The sequence below is a fragment of the Oxyura jamaicensis genome, chromosome Z (assembly GCF_011077185.1).
Source record: "Oxyura jamaicensis isolate SHBP4307 breed ruddy duck chromosome Z, BPBGC_Ojam_1.0, whole genome shotgun sequence".
NCBI classification, from domain to species: Eukaryota; Metazoa; Chordata; class Aves; order Anseriformes; family Anatidae; genus Oxyura; species Oxyura jamaicensis.
This window is the reverse complement of record NC_048926.1, coordinates 22,841,816-22,865,170: the sequence shown is the minus strand read 5'-3', so window position 1 is coordinate 22,865,170 and position 23,355 is coordinate 22,841,816. Positions and strand designations below refer to the sequence as shown.

Here is a 23,355-nt window from a genome sequence, read left to right as displayed (position 1 = left end):
TGGTAACCATGCATCTGTATGCATACATGTGTATACGTATATATTCCAATAAATAAATGTTCCAAAACTTCCTTGTATTTTTTTGTTTTTGTTGTTCAGGTAAGGTATGTTCTTCAAATAACTCAGCTTTGGACACGGGCCAAGCATGAGAGCTTCCGTCCCCAAAGTTCAAAGCACCGACAACAAATTCAGAGTTTCTCGCTCTAAGGCGCTACACTAGTGCTCTTAGGAAAGTTGCTGATATTTTGTCTCGTGACCGTTCCTATGTAACGACCAATAATGCATCTTACCGTCATTAATACGAGTGCCTTTCTGCCACAGATGTCCTCCATCGTGAACTCTACAAGGCACCTGTGTTACGCATGAGATTATTGTAGCTGGTTTTGGTGTGAAATTGTTCTTTGGCAAAGTTTACTGAAAATTGCCTAATGCATTTATTAATGCAGCTGGGTAGCAGATGGGTGTGGGAAATTTATAGCAACTATTGTTCCCATGATGGATCTACTGTAATTGTAACGTTAGTTTCAATGTAAGACGCCATTTCACTTACAGTTTTAGCCATCAAAAATAAAAGCCTAGCCAAAGATTACTGAAACTATAGATAGCAAGACCACAGCTCCTGAAGACATATTACATGGACAAGATACAACTAACTATCTGTGCAAATTCGGAGAATACCACGAGTTATCCCAGGGATTTAAAAGTGCTATAAATATCGAGACAGTATTTAGATTACAGCTTCCACAGAGTCCCCAGCAACATTAATTCCCAGAGTTGTTATCCCAGTTACCATATAATTACAGATTAAGTGCACAAAGTACAAAATATAGAGTTACTTAATGAGTCTTTCAAGTGAGACTATGCAAGTGATCCCAGTGATAGTTTAAACAAATTCTTTACACACAATTTCACATTAGACACCAAGCCCAAACTTCTCTCATTCAAATTCCTCTTTTTATATTTGAACAGCAACATGAGTAGATATAAAGCTAAACTGAAAGAACGATTAGTGAAACAGCCCCATCTAAATTTGTCTGTTTTGAGAGTTCAAATGGTCTAAACAACACATGTAGTAGTTCAGAGTAACTGTTTTATTTCCGTTTTTCCCTATTCTTACTAATACTTGTTATATTCATGCCTTTCAGCTTTTCTGAGTTAGATTGAAAGGCCTCCAAGGTAAATGTTTCTTCTCAATAAATGCTTGGGTGCCGACTTGAACAGTGGATTTTAGCTTGATTTGAACTGTTGCTTCTGGACATTATTGCAATATTAGATAACTAAATAATAATTACTGGAAGTGATAATTGCCTGAAAGACATAAGAGAGATTAAGTAATCATTTCTATAAAAAAGTGTGTATTGAAGTTTTGTCATTTATTTTGGACACCCCATAATTTAAATTTGCCCATGATCTGTTCGGAGTGCCTTAATGTAACAGATTCTGATTGATCTGATTCACAACTGGCTTGTACCACATTTATGCTGGTGAAGTCAACAAAAAACTGGTTCAATTCAGGGGCAGTTAAGGCCCAGAAGTATATTGTTACAACTTCCTAAATGCGTAGTACCTATCTCATATATTTAAAGAGAAGCTAAGTGAATGGTCTCTGCTCAGTTTAACATTGAAACAATACAAAATTTACATTAATTAAACAGTGCGTTATGCCATAGAAAGACACTTTTTCTATATTCAGTTCCAAGATTTTTCAAATAGTAAAATCAAGTGTATTGTGGGACTAAGTTTTGGAGTAGAATGCAAGTAGCAATAGAAAACCTTTTTAACACCACAACCTATTTTGTATATACTGTGTTCCAGAAATGGTTAGGAATGTTTTAGAGTTATTTTTAAACACTTTATTGTGACTTTTTGTTTGTATTTCTCTTCCTTGGTTACCATGGGTGAGCTCCTGAATTGTGGCTTAGGAACTCTTGGCACTGCGTTTCGCGAGGAGGAGAAAAGACAAAAAGGTGATGTTAAAGCACCTTTACTCTTCCCTGATTTGGACTGCTTTGCTCCTGGACAGTCTCCTTAACAGTGACTTTAAGCCATGCTGCAGCCTCTTAGGCTAAAGCCTGTTTTGACAGCTGATGCCTTCACATGAATCTTGCGCTGGTCAAAACAAATGGAAAGGAATGAAAGCTGCGGCCATGCCATGTGAGGACATGGATTTCAGTGGATCGTAGCCATCAATCCCTTGTTCGCAAGCTCCTGCAGAGCTGCTTCTGGACATGCTAATGACAAAGAGTTAAACGTGAAGTTGTTAAAAAGAGCAGCTTATGAATTTGCTTGAAATGAGCTATTTGCTCAGTGTTTTCCCTTTGCACCCATACCAACTGCCCTTGGTAAGGTCCATGGACCAAAAAAAAAGGCAAACAATTAATGCTGCTGAGGATATTTGTGTCTGAGAAAAAATCCTGATTCTTATTATACCTGATATAGCTTTTATATAGGAAATCAACTATGCCAGCTCTGCAGTAGCTCCATATGACAGTTCTGTGATAGTTAATATTGCTCTGCATCCTATAGGAAAACCAGCATTCCTCCCTCTCCATTGGTAGGAAAGAAGAATTTCTGTGGCAAGTTCACTTAAAATTTAACGTGGTGTCTTTAAGCTAATGAACACCCATGAGAATGAATTCTAGAGTAACGAGTTGGTGAATAGGTGATGCATAACGAGACGTTGTAAATGTATCACAGATATCACTACAGAATTATTCTATATTGGCACATTTATGATAAAGATACCTATCATGATAACCAATTAATAACTCCAGGTTTCTGTAACCGTAGGATGAATTGCATTTATTTTACATTCTGTGGCTTTCTTATCTCTATTCTGACCTTTAGTTATTCTTATGGGGGACTAACATTGACAATCCAAGTCTCTTAGTTTTTAGCATATGTGCACAATAAGTAAAAATTTTATTTTGGGGGAAATCAATGACTTTTTTCCGAATATGTTAAAACACTTGTGGATTTTTTTTTCATCACTGCAATCAAGAGTTTGTTTTCCCCACCTCACCACCTTGCAAACTCTTCAAATCACTTTCTTCAGTTATTCTTACCCTTTCTACTCCCCACCTGAAAAATACAAATGGCATAGTTCTAAGTACTAAGAAATGTTCTCTTTTCAGAATTTTATTCCTTCGCCTTCAAGCAAACAAAATATAAAGCATTGTCTTTGTTTGACTGGCATAACTGAAAACAATTACAGGCTTTTCCATTTTCATATGGGAAGAATAGTTTTAGAATAGTTTTTCTGAATCTAAAATATACATTTTTTTTCACTTATATCGGTCCTAAGTTCTAAGGCATGATATTTGCAAACAATAAAACTAAAGTAACATTTTAAGTGTTTTAATTCACAGTTTTCATCTCCTAGTTGCCTCCATCAAAACGAAATTTTAATACCTAGCAGATAAGACTAATATGCTACATCGCTAAGAAGAATACTGACTTTCCAGGCCACAAAGGTGAAAAAGTTGTGTATTAACTCATTTCCATGCCTGCAAATAAGCAAAAGCTCTCAACAGAGAAAGTGGCTTTACCAAGTGCTTTGAGAAGTGCACTTTAGCCTAGAGCTGTAATTACTCTTTAATATGATCTCTATAAATAATATCTTTAAAGTATTGTGCTTTTTTGGACTAAGGTTGAGAAAGTGCGTAGATTGATTAACCACACTATTAGCAAAATAGTAGAGATTACATCTGAGCATCGTGACAGCAGCAGCTCAACATATTTTCATGAACGTTTTTCATAGTGTTGTAATTAGACAGTGCGCATTGAGATTAAACACACAGCTTTGGTGAAAAGATTTCCCCCTTGAATTTGCACAGAAAAAAATTAATCAAGGAAAAAAAAAGACTTATATGTTATCTTTGGTGAGACAAATCCACTTAAATCCATATGTAGGTGGCACAGAAACCTTTTGATTTGTGGAAAAACGTTCAGTGTAAACTATAACTGTTGCAATGAAGCCCTTAGGGCACTGCTTTCCAACCTTTTTATAGTTGTTTTTCTTTACCTGAAATTAAACTTTATTTCCATCTTTCTCCCAAACCCATTCCATGTTCTGCAAAAGTGAGAGAAAAACTGTTTCAATTAAAAGTTTATCTAACTTTTGTGCATTTTGAGAGGGCAGTTGTGATGCTGTTGCTATTTTGCTATGGTACAAGTGAGGCAAATTTCATAGACGAGGTAATAATCTGTAATAAGAAGAACTGATGGAACTGGAGAAAACAAACAAGCTTGTGGACTTGACTAACATCCATTAATCAGATCCGACAAGTAGCAAAATCCAAACAAAATACAAGTTAGATTTGATTGTTCGTAGTATAATAAAACATTTTAATCAATTAAACCATGGGAGAGAGAACAGTTGCTAACATGAATGTACAGGGATGAATCAGCAAGAAAACGGTAAGCTTTAGAGACAATGTCACTACTGAGTCCACATTTTGTTTATCCGTTGTTAAGAATTCAGTTCCCAGGATCATTTTTTGAAAATGATTTGCAGGTCCCCTGTGAGGATCTGGACTGTGCAAGGGATGGAATTTATTTTTTATTTTAAAAATATTCTCCTATCATTTGCTGTGTTTTGTCTGTAATCAGTTATCTCTGTGAGTTCACTGTAACAAATAATGGTCGATTAGTTTCATACACATAATTCTCATGAGGGTATTTGATGTGCTTGATGTAATATAGCACGTTTTAAAAGTGGCTAAACAAGTCCGATGGAAATTCTTTTGGGCACTGGCATCAATTATGTTAAATATGTTGGTATTCATGAGTTTTGCATTTGCTGTGCTGGCAAGATTTGGTTCTGATGGGTGCTTGTTAGTAGAGGGGAAATTTGCTTTGGATTAGGAGTTTAACACTGGAAGCATTGTTTGAAAAGGGAGGTGGAAAAGGGCTCCAGGAAGAATTATTCAAGGATGTATGTTAGTAGGTGCTGTAATTATTTAACAATTTTCTATACACATACCAGCTTCAAAACATATGTAATAGGCAGGAACGTGGTGTCAGTTAGGGTTTCCTTTTTGCGTTGTTAGGTTCATAGATGCTATTCCGTTGTCTAATTCAAAAGCATAGCCTGTGCCTTGCAGATCATTTTTAAAAGACTTTTTTCTACTGTGTTTTGCATGGTGGCTGATTTTGTGAAGAGTGTGTTGATTTGTGGTTTCCTATACAGGGTAATTTGTACTGTCATTTTTTTGTCAGACACGTTATCTAGAAAGATGACGTTCATATGCTAGTACAGGAAGAGTAGTAAATATTGAATTTGCAGCAGAAATCTGTGGAGAAATTCAGGTGATAAAGATGTGTGTATTTTAGATACCAAGTAAGTTTGGTGGCACAGCTGTCTCAAACACCTTCCCATTAGCAGTTCATGAACAAAGTTGGGTATGAGGGAGACATTTTAAAACATTTTCAAACTTTGGTTGCCCCACCCCAATGATTCGCACAATTCTTTTTGAGTAGCAACCACATCCATCACTGAGTTAGGGGTATCAGTATTCTGTTAAAGGAAAGAAATGATTGTGTGCTTTTTCAGTTCTTTCTTTACCTCTAGCAGAAACCATTTTGAATTAGTCCACTGTAAAACCAAGAGACCTTTGGGGGAGAATTCATCTGAGATATGGATATTCGTAAACTACTTTTTAAGATACTCACATGTTGAATTACAGGCCTGTAATTCTTGTCAGGCTGTTCAGCATTTTAGATCTGCAGAGACATTTTCTTCTGCTACCTCTGAAAAAACAGGAAATTTCCAGGATATTGTTGTGTTCTTTTCCATGACACATCTATAGTTACTGTATAGCTAATTTGCCTGCAGTGCAGCTGTGTATTTATGTTTCAATACAATTATTAATAAGTAGATTTCTGCATATATGTATGTGTATCATCAATCTGCTATAGCCTAAATCTGAAAAATGCTACATATGTGTGTATATAAATCATGTATGCCAATATGGCATATATATGCACAAATATTTAAGTGATAATCATTTGCCCTTCTAGTGTAAAACCCCTGTAAGATAAGGTTAATTATTCTTTAGTTTCAAGGCAAATAATTGTCAATAAAAACGTATGGGTTGAAGGGCATATGAAGCAGAGAATCACAGAATGTTTGAGGGTTGGAAGGGACCTTAAGGATCACCCAGTCCCAGCCCCCTGCCACACGCAGGGACACCTCCCACCAGCCCAGGCTGCCCAAAGCCCCATCCAGCCTGGCCTTGAGCACCTCCAGGGATGGGGCATCCACAGCTTCTCTGGGCAACCTGTGCCAGTGCCTCACCGCCCTCTGAGTGAAGAATTTCCTCCTAATACCTAATCTAAACATACCCTCTTTTAGTCACACGTAACTTTGCAAAACTTGAGTGATATCCCAGACAGTTAGGTGATTTAACAGGCATTATGCTTCCAGGGAGATTTAAAATATAAGGATCTATTTTTCAAATACAGGGGCATTATTTTTCACATGAATAAGCTTGTTGCCTTCAGTGTGACTGTTAACTGAAACAGAGGTGTACACCACACTCTAGATTTGTGACCTAAGGGCTTGTTTACACTGAGTCAGAAAAGTACATTAAATCTACATACACTGAAACAGCGTAATTTCATGTGATCTAGTTCCTGCACACACAAGCTGTTGAAGTAACATAAAGCCCGTATACTTATTTGAAGCTCATGAAACGGGACATGTAATGTTTTGCCAAGCTTCACATGGTGCCTTCCCACCCTTCCCAAGCTGTGAATACCTCATCAGAGTCAGGAAGGTAAGTTGTAATTAAAAGCAGCTTTTCTGTTAACTTTCTGAGGTGGTATTAGGAGTATTTCCTGAAAAGCCTACAGCACTTCAGCAGCATGTAAATTGTTTAGGAAACACAGGGAAATTATGGGAATTCAGTAATGCATAAATAAGAAGCACAAGCCACTCTTAGCTACTGAGATTTTGAATAACCAAGCTTCACTGGAAACTTGAAGCATTTCTTTAGGGAATAAAAATGGAATTTAAAATGCCAAAACTGTTTTGGATCCCTCAAACCAACATGGAAATCTGTGCCTTCCCAGCTGTATGTGACCACATTTCCGGAGGTTAGTCTGCTTCTCTTCCATCGTGTACAGGAGACATCCTCATTCTCACTCACTATTCAGTATTGAAAGCATTTTACTTTTGATGGATTACAAACATCAGTATGATGCTACAAAAATTAGTAAGGACAGATGGGGTGTTTTAAGGATGGGAGACTGTTGGATGTATTAGTCTCAGAAAGCAAACAATCATCTGAGGCTTCTTACCACCCTTTCTGTCACAATACCTCCCCCCAGCAAATATGCAAAACATTCTTTTCCTGTGAATTCTGTTGTCCCATAACGTTTGCATGAAGAAGGAAATCATCTGGAGTGCAGTGTTACATTGTCTCCTATTTATGGGACTGCAATTAAGAGGGGAGTGTTTAACCATTACTGAATACAGAAGACCTTCCTTTCCTCTTGGAGCTGAATGAAGTATTTTAGCTACTGACCTTCAGAGAAGGACCGGCCTTTGAAAGATGAAGAATAGAGTGATAAACGGAGGTGCATTAATCTTGGGTGAAGGATGCTGCCTTGGGAAAAGGAAAGTAAGTCCAGGCAGACCGTGGTGGAATGAGTGGGATAAAAGGCCAGTTCTACCACATCCAAATATCATGCAGATGCCCCAGCAGTTGTTTTACTTTCTTATGTATGACGTAGATAAAAGGACTAGCAAATTCCAGTCATGCTGTCTGTATATGCAGGCTTCTGGAAGAGAAGAAAAAGCAGATGTTAGTTCTCTTGTAAAGGAGGGATCAGCACTCTGAACGTGGTGGGAGTGATTCCTTAGGAAAGAAATGAGAGTAAAAAGTCAGTTAAGAAGGCTACAAGGTAGGGAGGAGCTGCTGACATTGAGAAGTAATGCTTAGGAAGTAAAACCTGTTAGTGGCTGCAGAGGAAATGGATGTGAACAGTTAGTATGTTTGATGTACGGCTGGGAAGAGATGAAGGAGATAAGTGAAAATAAATATCAAATGGAGCAAAAGGATATCCAGTGGTCTTCTCAAAGTCTTGGGAGAACAAAGGAGCAGTTGAAAAAGGAAATGAAAGGAGGTGAACTAATATCGTAGCACAGGGACTGTGAACCTACAGGCACTCTGCAAAATCATTCAGCAGCATAAGCCAGGAAATGCAATTAAGGTGAACGCCACGCTAGGCAGAAAGCTGCCATGTCCACTTTCTTGCTGTAATGGCAGCAACCCCTTCATCAACTAGTCTGGCTCCCTCTTCAAGGCAGGTAAATGTTTTCCTCTTATGACATTACTGAAGAGCAGAAGTGCTGGTCTGATGGAAAAGGAGGTAAAGATAAATAAAGGAGAGGGAGAAGGGAAGAGTCATTAAGTCTGTGTATGAGGAAGACCACAAAGGAGAGGGAGTTTACGAAATGAAGGGACGGAGAGAAGGGAAAAGTAAGGAGAGAACAGGGAGACAGAGAGGAAATAACTAGCACATCACTCCAAAAAGAAAACCCCAGACCTATGCAAATATCCTACTCCACTTAATGAAATAAATGCATACATAAAATCAAGTCTTTGGACTTCTGGCAGAAGATTGAAATGAGATTTCAGTACTTTCCCATTTCTGGCCTGACATTGCTCTGTCAGAGCCTTGAGGATGTTTACAGCCACTTGAGGATTAAAGGCTGAAAACGTATTAGAGACTTCTGAATAAAAGGCTGGAACCTAAGTCCAATAAAAGTATTATGGCGTTTCATTCCGTTTGTTCTAGGGGAAGTAAAATTCCTAAATACTTCTTCTGATGTGGGCTGGATTTCTTATTCATAGAAGGGACAGTCACAATGAAAGTCCTAGAAGTCTGCTAATTTATCCCACTTAATAATTCTCATCACGGCTGCAAGGGAGAGCCAATTGTCCAGTGCCATAGTGCAGCAAATGCAACCTACCTGAGTTAATGATACTTTACGTGAAGATAAGTAATATATACTCATATACTATTGCTTTCATAATCAAGTGCCCAGTTTAAAGAATTAAACTGGAATATATTTCAGTTGTTCTCTCATGCTTAAAATTAATTAGCCAGGTGTTAAGTATAATTTCTGTTTGCTGAAAGTATAAAGCTGATGAATCATTTGGCACATAATCTTATTTCTGTAGGTAACTTGCAGTCTTGTAAGGGACTAAAGTACTAAACTATAAATATATAGAGATACATGTATTTTTTAATGTTTTGCACACTTTTGGCATTTGGCATTACTTGTCTACTGAATAAATAAAAAATGACTCAGTTCATGTGAGCTTTTCTGTCTTTTTTCTTTTTTCTTTTTCTTTTTCTTTTTTTTTTTTTTTTTTTTTATTAATTGGTTTTGTTTAAAGGGGACTGAAAAAGAATGGAAATACTCCTTTCTGTTCTTTCTGTTTGAAATTTTGGCAAACCCAGTTTTTTGTTTTTTGTTTTTGTTTTTGGAACATTTTCATAAATATTGAAACTGATGGTGTTAAACCTTTTTTAAAGAGAAGTACCTTTTGAAGGAGACCACTTATGCTACGTACCATTGTAAAATCCATCTATGCTCAGTCTGTGATATGCTACTACTGCTTGCTGAACTTTGGTGTTCAAAATATTAAAAGTTGACGAGTCACAATGGAGTTATAAAACAACCTGAAACAATCCATATTAGTTTTATATAAATTTCCATTTCCATTGATAGAAGTTTACATCATACAAATTAAAACAAATTCCTAGTGCTTTGGGGTGAATAATACACAGAAATCCTTTCCTGTTTCCCTCCCTGACACTCTGGCATTTTTGCATAGATGTCAGATTTCAGTTACAAATGCACAAAGTAAACACAGCAGTGAAAAAAATGAGCTTGATTTAATCACACAAATATAGTCTGTCTGTCCCCTTCCATTTTCCTATAACATACCACCATTATTTTTCATGTGGGACATCCCATGGTTAAAAAAAAAAAAAAAAATACAAGAAGATCATTGTATCTGTGTATTTTATACAACACAGAAAACTGTCTAAAAACACTGAGTTTCCAAGGGTCTGTGGCTATGTGAATTCAATCTGCTGTTTATTTCCAGCATACATTATTATTTTACAGAAAGAGAAAGAGAAAGTTTTGCATGTGTCATGTGCTTATAGAAAACAGTTACTGCCTTGCAGCAGCTTGATGGTGTAGGGAAAGGGGAGCAAATGCAGAAGTTTAAAAACTACCAGATCTGGTGAACATACTAGAATAAAGGTCAAAGATGAACTTTTATTGTATGTCCACATTTCTTTACCTAAAAAGTGTTCTCAAAGGAAGTTCTAAAAATGGCAGCGAGATCTCATTAAAAACAACCGTCCTTCCAACTTGGATAACTTCATATGGAAAAGGTGATAGACTTGCCTACTCTCTGAACAATGTAAAATCATCAGAAGATTCTCTTATTTCCAAAATTCCTGTTAAAAATGTTATCAGTCATGAAAAAATTCATTATTATGCATATTACATTAGTTTTCATCCAGAAAACCCCAAACCATTATGACTTTACTATTGTTAGCTTTTCATAACAAATATGAGATTTTAAAAGTTTTATGTTTCCCAGCACTTAAAATTTTGTTTTGAAAAAGGTATGCTGTATTTTCTCATTCAAACCATGCTCTTGAGATTCTGAGAGAACCCTTTAGTGCTGGGAATTTCCTGCTGACATAGATCTCAAATTAAATTTAAAAATTATAGTAATAAGCATCTATGCAATAAATAATATGAATCTCTAAACCCTATTACTAGTTGGCAAAAGGTAGATTCATTTAGGTCTGTTACTGAAAATGGATATTTAGATTGTAACGAGCTGGTTTTCTTTAGGCTAGGATGGAGAAGGAATGTGCTTTTTTAGTAAAATGATGCTAAGGATAATGCAGTGCAAGTATAATTGCATTCGCTTAGAGTTCTTTTGTGTGGTGCATTTTGACTGTAAAATGCTGGGTAGTCATTCAGAAGTTAGGGTGCTAAATAATATGTTGAAAAGAGGCAGAAGCAATTCATTAATTCCATTCTATTTGTTTGTCTTGTTACCCAAGCCCCAGCACTATTTTCTCCAGTAAAGTATTTTTTCTAGATTCATATAGCATTTGAAAATCATTTTATCTCCAATAATCATCAATAAGTCTTTCATGGTGGCTGAAATACAGGCTTGTGGCATGTATGTTAATGCAACTTAGGTAACATGGTAAGAACAGGAATTCCTCTTTTGATCATCAGAAGAAAGAAAGTAGAATATACACTTAAATTTGTGTATAATTGCAAGAAATCTGATTTCATAGGTTATTCTTAAAGAACTGTAGGATACAGGAAGGCAGGTTTAACATTACAATAAACAGGCACGGTCCTGTTCCAAACCTTAAGTCTATACAGCAGTCATTCCGTGTATCACCTGTGACAAATGTTGTAAGGAATAGCATTGTTATGCTGCAGCATTACTGCAGATTTAATTGAGACGCTAGAATATTTTTCTCAATGATTCAGCTCCACTGAAATACTACAAGTTCACTTGCAAATACATTTTAACATTTACTGGCTTGAAAAAAATGTCTATTAAGGCTTTACTAGTTTGTTTAGGCTTCAGTTCGGGAGGGATTGGAGCACTAAGGTAGATAGGTCACCATTACTTTTATTGCTCCTTTGTCTTTGTGCAGTGAGAACTTTTTTTGCATTTTTTTTCCTAATCTGTTTTTCTGCTTTATTAACTGCTGAGTATTACTGTATAGTTTCCACTATTACCTACATCAATGATGCTACACTTGGCCTCCAGGAGCAAACAGCAGGGTTTTGCAACGGTCTTAGAAGCTAAGCAAAAGACAGGGATAAACACCCAGGATCACTGACCATGTTCTATCCATGTCAGACATGGATACAGCTTCGTGCAACTAGTCATGCTGTAAATCAATCAAAACCTCAGATTAATTTTTAGCATGGTTAAAGTTCCCCTTCATCCCAGTCATGGGTCTTCTTTGATCCTTGGAACCTCATTAATGTCACTGGTATATTTTGTTGGTTTGGAGGAGAAAAAGACCTTATGGGAAGCGTGTGCTAGAAGTGAGCAATAAATAAGCAAACAACCAATCATGTAAGCAGAACAGTCTGCATATAAGTAAAATGGGCTGGACTGAAGTAGCTAAAAGTTGTTCTTGACCTCAGGAAACTCCTGAGCACTTTGATGTTTTGTTTTTCCAAAATAGGAATATGCAAGTTTTTCATAATCGAACAGGTAAATACATATTTTTAGTGCTCTGCCTCCTATCTGTTGTTTGCTAACTTCAGTTATTAATCATTCTAGGAACTTATTGAAATAATTATTTTCTGTATATCCATGTACTAGAGAATTTTAGAAATATATTTTAACTTCTTTTAGTCCAATAGATACGAATAACAGCATTCCCACTGAACTTTGTTTCTGGCACATGTGTTCTGAAAATCTTCCATTTTTAAATGACTTATTTATTAAAAATAACTAAGGCTTTTCTCCCCATTTTTCATATGTAATTTTCCAAGCAGAGAGAATTTAGCAAGTGGACTGAAAACAAACAAAAAAAAAAGTCCAGCAGAAAGGCATGTTTAGACCAGAACACAATACAGAATTGTCAGACAAACATGCAGGATAATTTAAGATTCAGTGCTAATACCATTTATAACAATGGTTTGGAAAAGAAGAAAAGAAATCTTGTGCCAATGGTTCATCCAGTCATGCAGAATCAAAGTCTCCCCATGCAAATAGTTCTGTAACAAGCATAATGAGGCGAGACTTTGGAGGTATATATGCTTTATCAGAAAAGCTGGCATCAGAAACTTGGCTACAGTAGCAGGATCTGCATACTTTACTCTCTGCCGACTCACACTTTTCAAAACTAAAACTCCCTCTGAAAAGAGGGGGGAGCTTTTCCAACCCCCAGCATGGGCAGGGTTTATTCAAAAAGCATTGCAACAGCCAGGGCAGCCTCTCGGTCCTGGACCCAGGGGAAGAAGTCTGTATCGCCAGGGCATTGCAGCACCCAAGGCCTCCACCCTCACAGGGCCAGGACTACCAGGCCCATCTTCTGCCTGCTCCCAGCACAGGCTGCGAGGTTTCAGCCCAACCCTGACCAAGGCCTGGGCTGCAGCACAGCAGACCAGGGACACCTGCCCCAGTCCTTAGCCAGGAGGCAGGGACTGGCATGAAGCAGCCTGAGGGCAGTGCTGGTGCTTGACAGCCCCTCCACCAGAGCCCCGTCCTGTGAGGTACGCGGCCATGTGCTGAGGTAGGATGATCTGCAGGTCTGTCAAATCTTTTCTGGGAGAAAGTGCATTTCTAAGGCAGTCTAGATGTATATTCCTGATTTTGACCCACAGAGAATTTCATATGGGCAAATTATAAACATCAGGGAAAAAATAATGGAATAATACACTATAAGTGTGAGGTCAAGGAACTAAAAATGGATTTTGAAATCCAAGGGGAAGTGGAAGTTCCTTACACTGGAAAGATGGTAACACTGGGAGACAGCCACTAATCCTCAGTACAGCTCTGCGTTCCCTCATCCTCATTGTCTGCCTGAGTTTTGCTTTAAATGCAAGTCATGCTAATAAGCTAAATGATCCAGCAATGCAGTACTACAGAGCTGAGGTAGGACAGATTATTTTCACTACTTAACTTTACTGGATAGCATGGATATTCTTCTTCAGTGTGACAAATACTGATGGGAGTGCAGATCCAGTCTGACAAACATGTTGAAGACATTTTTTCCACAGCTCATATTCTTAACATACAAGTTTCAAGCAAACCCATTGCGATTAGGTCATTTTTTTTCTCCCCTCTCTCCTCAGGGCTGTGCTATGCAGTCCTGGCAGCTTCTGGACACAGCCGCTGATGTACTCAAAAATTGGTGTCTAGAGCTGAGACAAGGCACTCTGAGACCACGTCAGGCCAACAGGGCCTTTTAAGGAGACACTGGAGGGACACGCAGACAAAGCTCCTGCCATGGCACGTACTGGATTTAAATCTGACATGACCAAACCTCTCATAGTCCCCACCTCATGCTGAGTATCCATCCAGACTCACCGATAGGGGATGATTACTTTTGGTCCCACCAAGGGTATGGAAGTAGCCATGGCAGGATGTGTCCCCACCTTCAGGCCAGGAGACCAGAAAAGCATGCTGTCATATGAAGTTACAGGTACCCACACACCATGTTCAGGGGCCCTAGCAGCTCTGTCACTGCACTGAGGTGCTACCATGGATTGAGCAGTGCATGGGAAGGAAGGAGCCAGGTGGAGGCCAGATCCTTTAGACACCCCCAGACCCACTCAAAGACAAACATGCACTGTGACTGGCTATTACACAAGCAAGATCCTGGTCTTTGAGGGGCCACTCTCTTGCTCCATCCTCAGCAGACCCCAGAAAATATAGAGGACGCAGGTGTATGTGGGAATATTGTACAGAAGAAAGAAATGGGTCTCTTGGGAATGGTGGTGACAGGATGGAGTAGGGGGGACAACCTCTACTATAAGAGAATCTAGTGAAAGCCTGTGGCTGTTTTTTTTTGCGCGAGATCAGCTAAAGACTATGTTGGGTTCTGGACTTCTTTGCCAAAGATATATTTTAAGCATAGCGTTTGTCTGTGACCTTTTCTTTCCCCAAGACAATTCATTATTTTGGCTCGCCTTCATCAAGTACTGCTTGTGTGTAAAGCAATCCTTCACACAGACAGGTCGTAAACGTCAGGGAAGTTTATAATAGAAATCCTGAGACTAGCATCAGTGCCCAATGCCAGCAACTGCTCTGCCGCGCTGTGTGCACCCAGCCCTTTGTAAGAAACCCATCTGGGTAAAACCCTTGCTTACAGAAGATCCACCTATTCTGGCTCTCCGTGGCATCTAGGACGACAACAGAGCTGTTGATCAGGACAAACTGCTGTTGCTGATGCCATTAAGCAGAAGAATTCAGTAGGGCAAGAGTGTGTGTTTAAGTACCAGGACACCTGCTCCTTCACGGAACAAGTTATTCTAATTATGAAAGTATTCATAATGTCACGGAAGCTATTAAAAATAAAAGACGAGTCAGTAGTGTGACTTTGAGCCTCACAATTGAAACATGGCTGTATCTGTACAAACAAGGTGGCATTTCCAGAGGTGTTTTTACATTTTGTCATCACAAGTGTTTTGTTGTTTTTGTTGTTTTAAATAAATGTATGTGCAGTGTGAAATCTGAATATTTCACAGTTCCGGGCAATTCAATGTAATTTAGTTGGAGGGGAGGGGGCTGATGTTACCAAAATCTCTCTCAATCTTGTTCTCAGAGTGAAAGGATAATCTTGTTAATTCACTGACCTAGGGTTCAGCAGCTCTGAACTCTGCATCCCCGTCTGCCACAGACTAAATCCCTCCAGCTTCGGGTCCTACCTAATCTGGGGCAGGGAACCTCCCTGATTCGGTATTTGTAGAGCAGCAGCACTCCCTACGCCATTGTAATACAAATAATAGATACTGTAGCATAAAAGGAACCTGTCAAAGTCGTTGAACTCTCCTTGGTCTTGGGCCAACACCTGACGAAACCCTGCAGGAAACGTGGCTGACAGAAGCCGCTCGGTTGCCCAGCGCGGCGTCAGGCTGCAGCAACAAGCCCAGTCCAAGCATCGCTTCTGCCGGTGGTGCGTCCTGGTGGCCTCTGCGGTGTGACCAGCAAAGCGTGGCTGGCCTTGGGGGACAGAAATAGCAGTACCTTTGGTCCGAGGAACGTGATGAACAAGTCCTCCAGAGCTGCTGGCTGACAGCAACGTTGCTGTGCTGCTCCCCTCCTCCCTTCCGAAGGCCACGGGCAAACCACAAACTGCATACACCTAGCAGGGAAACGAGAAGAGATAAATCAAACAAAAAGGCAGTTCAGCTTGATAAACCGGATATGTTTCCACACTTGCAGGCTCGTGACATCTAAATGTTATGGTAATAGCTTACTGGCAGAACTGCAAAAATAGGATCACACACTCTTTCTTTGGCCATTCAAAACTATCCAGCCTGGCACAGCCTTTGCATGGACTTTGGCATGCCACCTGCCTTCCAAAAGCCTTTAATGATGCAGTTCATTGCTCAGGGGTAGGTAAGGGCACAACATGGCTGTGTTTTGCTGTTTTCTTCCCAGTAAAGCAGTTACAGGCCTATGAGAAAGAAATATTTTGCCAGTTCAGCCTGCCAATAAGAACAGGTGGTTGCACAGCTTCCTCTAAAAGGTACAAAATGCCATGCATCCAAGGAGGCAAGAAGGGAAGAAAAAGGATTCTGTGAGAACAAACTCAAGGACAGAAACAGCTCAGGTTTTGTCAACAGCACACGGCAGCTCCAGGGCCTCATTACTGGAGGTACAAATGAATGCAAATACAAACAGGGGAATCACGTTTCACTGGGGTACCAGCTGCAGTGTGGTCAGAGCGGGATCTCACTAATTTGTGATCGGTCTAGATAGCATTTATTGGTTTGTTTCTGTGAAGGGAACTTACACCTGAGTGCCAGTTTAAGGAAATTGTTCTCTGAAGTGCTGAACTCCGTGTCACGTGCTAAGAAGAGGTCCTACCTTCTCCCATCCCCCTGGCCCATAAGCTTTTCCACCTCACTAAGCACATCTTTGCTTTTCACACTCTTCTCTCTCCACCATCCTGTGTTGCCACCACCGTCAGCCTCCCATACTTCTAAGTAAGAGTTCTACTTTTGAACACAGAGACATAGAGTTGAGTCTGTCAAATTATCAAATACTCTGCACAAAATTTTCATGTGTCAGTCAAACCAGACCAGCCATCCATTTCTCCAGCCCAACTGTATGCAAGCTTGTTTTGTTAGACACTGAGTCTCCAGACAGTAATTGCTTTCCTTCTTCATAGAAGACAACTGAAGAATAGCAGAATATATTATTTATATTTATTATATAGCCTTATATATTATACTCATATTTATATATTATTTATTATTTATTTATTATATATTTATTATTATTTATACTCAAAATTATATATTATATATTATATAGTCAGAAAGGCTTTTCTTTCAGATTTCATTTTCAAATCATTTTTGTTTTCTGTATGACCCAATTAAGGTGAACATCCTTAGCTCTGCCATTTCTTTATGTAGATATTTTTAAGTATGCTATCCCTGGTTTACCCAAGACACTGGGTCCGAAAGCTCTGCTAAATTTCTCTGTGAGGGAAAATTGGATGACAGCCATCTCTCTGTGAGGATGTAAAATAACATCATGCGCTCTTATTTACCCTGCTTGTTTTCCAACTGCAGAGAGCTTTCTGAGTTTTTGGGAGATGGAGCATCAGGATCTGCAGCTGGTCTGCTCAGATGCAGAGTAGACTTGTTGTCTTTGCAGTTGTGGAGATTTATAAAGAATCAGTTTTCCCATGTTTTGTTTCCCAGGGGAAAAAATAAAAAAATTAAAATAAATAAATAAATAAAAAAAAATCTCTTTAAAGCAATATGACCAAGACAACCAAGGGAGAGAAACCTCCTCTGCTGTAGCTGAACTCCTACAGAGCTGGAGCGTTTCTCAGATGCACATGCCCTGCCTGACTAAGCAGTCTGCAGCTAATGTGCAACCACACAGAAAGCACAGGAGTAGCCTTTAACTCTCTGTGTAAGGGCATTAGAAAAATAACAAGAAGTCAAGCGAGGACAAGAGGATGGCACAAGATGTCTTAGCCTAATACTATTGTAGCCATGTACACAGGCCATCAAACTTTGATACTCAATAACATGGATTGTTTCACTGAGAGGAAGGAGCCAAGGAAAGCAGGCTGGCTCTATAGCATAAACATCCTGCAAACAAGAGCGTGTCTTTCCCTTTCGCATACAGGGACTAGCTGTGGTTAGTAACCATGTAACTTGTCAGTAAAATAGGAAGAGCACTGCACCAAGGCTTTTATCCACAATTCTTCCTCCTTCTCCTGTCCCCACATTTGCTAGCTAGCCCAAGGCTCCTTTTTTTCTTATGACCCATCACTTGAGCTTTATCCCTTACTAGTATGCTAAGGGTTTTGCTGGGCAGAGGACATCATAACATCATAACTCACAGTCTTGAGATACCTCTTAGCATGGAAAAGTCCTCTGAATTTAAATCAATCTTTTTTATTATTATTATTTATTTATTTATTTATTTATTTTTCTTTAAGCCTGAAATTAGGGAAGATAAAACACACCCATACATTAACTATCATTAATTTTAGATATGTAGAGTTACAAAACTGGTGCTGTGTCATTAAAGTAAAGCCAAGACTAAAAGGAAATAAATATAATGAATGCAAATATTTAAAGTCCTACATTCTGACATAAGTTATGTGCTTGATTTTCAAAGCTGATGACCATCCAGTTCCTTCTTAAATTCTAATACACCCTTTCTCTTTTTTTCTTTTTTGTTGTTGTTGTTCTTTTTTTTTTTTTTCTTTTAATCTGTGATTAATCTATTGTTCTTATTTACTTCTTTTGAATAAACAGGATAGATATAATCTTACTGTGCATAGCAGGCTTGCTTAAGAGTGAAATTTAATATCAATTGCACAACTGAATAAGCTTAATTTAGATCAAACAAAAAGAAATGTATTAAGTAGCAAATAACTTTATTTTAAAAGTGTACCAGTGCTAATCACAGAAAAAAATATATTTCTAGATGATAATATTTCTAGAAAAATGGGAAAGGAATCAATGTTACAGAATCCTTGTGATCCTTATTTCATTATGATATCATATTTTTAACACACTCTATAAAGGTACTTGTCTGCAAAGCCAAAACTTTTTGCTCACGCTGTTGGTGTACTCTTGTTGGAGCTTGTTTTGAGCTCTGAATCTCACCCAGGCAGAAAGTAGAATACCTTATGATTTTCTCTTGCTCATGACTCGACTAAAATCAGATCAAAAGTTCCCTTGCAGTGCACAGAAATGTCAGGGAGAGCTCTGGTTCTGCCTGGCACACAAAGAATGAGTCTCCACTGAAATCATGTCAGTTTCATAAATAAAACATAAACAATTTGTATTTACAATATGTGGGGGGGGGGGGGAAAAAATGCATACTAAAAGCTTAAATACCTAGGAATTTGCTGCAGCTGATGGTGGCTGAAGTAAGTTTAACACTGACAGTAGGTCAATGACAGAACAGTCCAGATACAGTCTGTTTACAATTTCAGACACGCTTGAAGCACTAGTGGGAATTTCTTTTCTGAAATTTGCCTAGCAGACAAGGCCCAAGAGTCAGGAAGTGGCAGAGCTGTTGTTCTCAGCCCAAGAGGCTGCAAAAAAAAAAAAAAAAAAAAAAAAATAGTTGCTGAGTCAGACAGAATTTCCCCTGAGGACTCTGGCTGCAGCCCAGCCTTTAGAAGACCTGCCAGCTCACCTAAGGGTAAAATCAAAGCTTTAGAAAAGCCTGTACAGCTCACAAAGAGATAATCTTTTTTTTTTTTTTTTTTTTTTTTTTTTTCCAGATTTTTTTATATATATAAAGTTAGTGGCCACATCTCTTCTGTGGCTAAGAAATATCTTGAGTCTTGTAAAATCCATAGGTGCAGTTTGTATAATGTCTTCCCAACCTCAGCCACCGCTGGCGTAGCCAAGAGCTCTGAGCTGCTGAATGCTGCTGTACCTGCTCCTGTTACCATGGAAATGGACATTGGCAGAAGTGGGATAAGAGCTTTAAAGTAATTACCAATATAATTAGCATTTTCACCTCTTAGGAGATTAGCTCCCCCCAGAGCCCCCAGCTAGTGAAGCTGTCCAGTTCAGACTCATCAGTATAGCGATTACTGTCTGGAGAGAAGTCAGCGGAGATGATCAATGTTGGAATGACACAAGAAAGGGGAGCATTGTTGGAGCTGTGAAACAGCGGATTCTTGTGGCCTTCTTTGCTTATTACTAATAAGAAACTCTTCTCTTTTGCTGTGAGTCACTGTTCCAGTTTCACCCTTAATTAATTCAGAGTCGAAAGAAAGGGCACTAACGTGAAGAGAAGCTCGCAGTGATGGCTCAATAAAGTTTGCAGAAGGAACTGAAGAGGGGGAAGGGAGAGGAGTCATTATGGTAACAAGTCTCAGGATACCTGAGAGGAAGAAACCTGAAAAGACATGCTGCACAGCAGCCACACTCTTACATCTTAAGTGCCAGTGTTTTCCTTATGATGCTGCAATTGTCTCAACGAAATGCATCAGACAATGAAACGCTCGCCCAAGCAGCGTGGCCCAGCCATCACGCTCACCAGGAACCTCTCACCCGAGCAGGAAGTGCACCCGTTCGCGTGCTGTGATCTGCATCAGCTTCTACAGCTTTTCAACAGCCAACAAAGGTCTCTCACGTTTCCCAGCAACATCTCCTTTACCGACAGAGAAGCTAGAATGGAATTTTAATTTCTGATACATAATTTCACGCTTTGCTAGAAACACAATAGCCTGCGTGTCTTCAGGTTGGATGCAAAACTCACCTTTGGTGGCCAGTGAAGTGATTGTTTGCATAATTATTCCTGCTTCCAACAGCAGGAATTAACATTTGGCCAGATACAACGTGACAGATTTTTGCTATGGTTGGTTAACAGAAAGAAGATGCACTTCTGGAAGAAACTGATGAATTTTCTGAAGAAATGGGGGGAAGATAGTGTCCACAATTTTGTAACAGAGTTCTTGGCTTACCAGTGGATTTTAACAGTCTAAACATATATCAACACGTTAAAAAATGATATTAATTTCTTCTGTTCATCTCTTATTATTCTTTCAGGGCCCCATGAGACTATGAGCTGCAAACGGGCAGGGCTGGGCCACAGAGCTGATCTCCAGTTAGCCCCATCTGAAGCAATGCTGTGTCCCTGGGGACATCCACTGTGTAAGTGAAAGGTCCTACACACCAGAGCATCAGTCCCTTGCCTGTTCCCTCTGGATCCTCTCCTTCCTTCACTGCTCTCACACAGCCTGACCACTGCACAGCAGAGCAAATAAGGCTCCTTTGTGCCTTCTCCCCCCCCCCCCCCCCATCAAAACGTAGCAAGATTCAACAGCACTAGGTGCTCTTTCCCTCTGTTACCTAAATGCTGTTTTTCACTTTAAGCTGCTTTGTTGCACAGCTATTTCTCATGTATCTGGTTTTCAGGACCCTTTAAGATGACAAGCAATGTTGTGGGAGAGATAGAAAGTTGCTTCTCTTGCTTTTTCAGTGCAGAAATTTCTCTTAGAGATGCTGGAATCCAAAGGGTTCATTTTACTCATAGTTTTTGTATTCTTTGTGGAAACACTGTTGGAAGATTATATCATCCAGATGCATTTGTCATAGTCTGTCTCCCTGTCTACTGCTCTTAAATGCTTTCAAATGAATGTGAGGGTTAGGCTAAGTTCTCCCATTAAAATCAAAACATTGCAGTGGGTGGAATACTTCCCTGTTTTCACAACGATGACATAGACATAACTCGCTGGGCAGCTTCATTCCAGTAGAGAGCCCTTGAGACACATGCACGCTTGAAACACACACATTTTTCCTAGCTCATTTCAGAAAAGGACGAGGGTTTTTTCCCACAAAGGTAGGTAGGGGCAAGCATGGTGGAGACCATCCAAGCAGGATGCTGAAGGGAACGGTCACACCACCCCACTCCAGCAGTAGGTAATATAACTGGGGACTGTGCTTTTCTCTTGCGCTTGGTTTGGATAATTTCCAAAATGATGCTATCTACTCCAAATGTGCTGAGAAGCTTCCAAGATTCCTGGGCTCTGTAGCTGCTACCCTGAGCCTTCCTGAATAGCTCTCATTCCCCAGGAAAACACGATGGCCAAAGCTCTCAGCAACAGATTTACTTTCTTTTAAGCTGACTGCCAAATTTCTTCACTAGTTGGTTTTAAAAAGTTAAACACATACAAAGAAATAATAAACAAAGCAACAGAAAAAAAAAAAAATGTTTGCATTAGCCATGTAACTGACTTAAGCTTAAGAGGGTCAGAGCTGATACAGATGTGGTGTGTTTTGTAGGCCAGCAGAGCTGCACCAGATCCAGATTGAGTTCCAAGGCAAGCACTCAAAGAGTTAGGAGGTGCTATAATTAAGGTACATAAGGTTAGGAGGTGCATAATTACGTTAAACCATAATTACACCCACTGGTGTATGTCCTTTACGATACAGTCTTCAATTACATGACCACCTCCTTTCTTCTTTTCCCTATGGGATCTTTGCCTGTGTCAGGACTGTCCCCCTGGCACAGTGCTGAAGCATTGCCCAAGTGGCCATGAAACATCCTGCTGAGGACACTGGAAAATACAGTAGCATTTGCATTGTACTCTGTCCAGGACAATAAGCCTCTGTGTGAAGTTAGACTCGAGACAGAGGTGTCTGAGGCATGAGAAGTCAGAGTTCCCCAACTCAAACTGTTCTCATGCAGATTTGCAAAAAATTACAGATTTGCATGTCTGGCTTGTGTATTAAAGCCTGTATTTATAAATCTCTGCTGATACGCAGCATCTTTATGAGCTGCTTTCTTAACTATATGATAAGAAGCTACTTACCAGGACCGAACCTTTTCACACGAAAGGCCTTACCCAGCTTCTATTTCTGTGGTAAAATTCTCATTGAATAACATGGGAGCAGGATCATGCCTCTGGTACCCCTTTCTGTGCCCTCCTCCTCCACCTTCCACCCACCCCAGCCCCAACAAAGCATTGTTCAGTTCAGCCAAGCCTACAAGAAACGTTCTTCAAGGGTTGTTTCTCAATTCATATCACAAACACATGCACATAGCATGACAGAATGAAAGGCTGTTGCTTATGCTAAAAAAGTGAGCTGTTTTTTCAGACCTTCCTGGTAAATCTTCATGTGCATACTGAAGAGCTGAACGGAACACTCATCTTTTACACTCACATGTCAGCACCGTGAAGAAATATTTACATTGTGAGCAGCAAATACCAACCCTTCCTAATTGCTGTTTATTAACATCTCCATACTTTTGAAGCATTGTAAAATCATAGTTTCAGTGATACTTCTGAAATAACTAATGCAGTAGCAAATTTAGCTATTAATAATCATAGGCTGTCTGATATGAGAGTAAATAATCTATATGATAATTACACTGGTGGTACTAAAATGCAGTCCCAAATGACAAGCTAAGTATGATTTTTAAAAAGATACCATTAAAATATATATCTCTTTATCATGTAAAACTAGACGACTAAATCATGAAGTTTGGTCTATAATGTAAGTGTACTTGAAAATTCAAGATTTACTATCTGAGCAAAGCACATGAGGACCTTGTTTTGGTTTACTTAGCAGTATAACTTTTTTAGCTTCTGCAATCAGAA

At 39.2% G+C, this 23,355-nt stretch overlaps 1 long non-coding RNA gene across 2 annotated transcripts; it reads right to left on the bottom strand.

Moving 5' to 3' along the window:
- Positions 1 to 4,326: 4,326 nt before the first annotated feature.
- LOC118156723 lies at positions 4,327 to 22,626 on the bottom strand. Of its 2 annotated transcripts, XR_004746406.1 has the most exons (4): positions 22,567 to 22,626; positions 15,780 to 15,897; positions 7,530 to 7,785; positions 4,327 to 5,751 (listed from the first exon to the last, which is right to left on the bottom strand). It is a non-coding gene; the product is annotated as an uncharacterized LOC118156723 (long non-coding RNA). The 2 variants fall into 2 exon arrangements; XR_004746405.1 differs by lacking the exon at positions 22,567 to 22,626 and having other exon boundaries at positions 15,780 to 15,911.
- Positions 22,627 to 23,355: the final 729 nt, after the last annotated feature.